General features: G+C 45.7%; 1 protein-coding gene across 1 annotated transcript in view; it reads right to left on the bottom strand.

Moving 5' to 3' along the window:
- Window positions 1–1147, bottom strand: part of LOC107574844 (tyrosine-protein kinase JAK2-like) — a gene marked incomplete at both ends in the record, with an annotated part of 11895 nt that overhangs the window by 4655 nt on the left and 6093 nt on the right. The window lies entirely within an intron of this gene.

Below are 1147 nucleotides of genomic sequence, written 5' to 3'. Positions count from 1 at the left end.
GAGTGGGTGAGTGTGTGAGTGAGTGAGTGAGTGAGTGAGTGTGTGTGTGTGTGTGTGTGTGTGAGTGAGTGTGTGTGTGTGTGACTCACGACACTGGCCCGTGGCAGCTGTTCTGAATGGCCTCCAGCAGTCTAGGGGGTGCCACCTCCTTACACAGGTAGTGATGAGCGTCTGTGGTGAGTCTGTAGTAGCCGTCGATCAGAGACACGAAGGACAGCGCCTCACTCAGAGAATGAAACTCCAGCTCCTGCGGGACACAGAGAGAGACGCTGCAGACACGGATCTGAGCCGAGGACGGACTGAAGCACGACCGAACCTCACCAGCGTCTGACCGTCCCGTCTGTTTATGGAGACGACCCGGTTCTCCACAGATCCGTCTTTAGTCCCCTGCTTTACACTGATGTCGATGACGTCCGAGAAATCACAGTAAACCTGCGGATCCTGAGAAACACAGAGGGTCAGAGCCGTTAGACACTGTCAATATGCCAATGATAACAGTGAAGAGAACAGAATGATAAACCGCTCGTATCACGAGACACCATTCACACACACGAGCTTTTGTGTTGATAAAGATGTGACGTGGCAGAGGAAGAGCAAACACACGTAAGAAGATGAGTGAACTTCTCTTAACTTGAGCGCAGTGTCTCTAGAATACCGTTTCATGCAAGAGACGCGAGCGCAGCCGTCAACCACGTCCATGTTTACACAGAACAAACTATGGAAAAGCAGCACAAGCGAATAAAAAACCTGTAACTACTACTGTGTGTCTGATATTTCATGTTTGCATCACGGTGACCGACTGAAAGCTGCTGTTTTACAGAACATTTATAGTTAATAATAGTCTACTGCTGCTATTCCTTCAGCTGTTTTGAATTTGAATGACCTTGACTTTTGAGCATTTCTGAACGCATTTTCCTCGTATTATTTCTGAACATATAACATGTATAAGACCAGATGTAGCTGTAGTTCATGCATCTTTTCTGCAAAGCTATTAAACAAGTGCTTTACATCACGTCGACAGCTTCATGTGTGCTGCTCTGGAAGTAGAATTGTCTTTAACTAGAGGGTTAATAAAGAACCAGTTACTGAATCATGTTGTAGTTACATTTTCAAGTGGACTAGTTAAAAATCGCAACAAAAAAAAAAA

Source organism: Sinocyclocheilus grahami, unplaced genomic scaffold (genome assembly GCF_001515645.1).
Source record: "Sinocyclocheilus grahami isolate Dianchi unplaced genomic scaffold, SAMN03320097.WGS_v1.1 scaffold2360.1, whole genome shotgun sequence".
Lineage (NCBI taxonomy): Eukaryota > Metazoa > Chordata > Actinopteri > Cypriniformes > Cyprinidae > Sinocyclocheilus > Sinocyclocheilus grahami.
The sequence above is the reverse complement of the archived record's forward strand: the minus strand, read 5'-3'. Positions and strand labels throughout refer to the sequence as shown.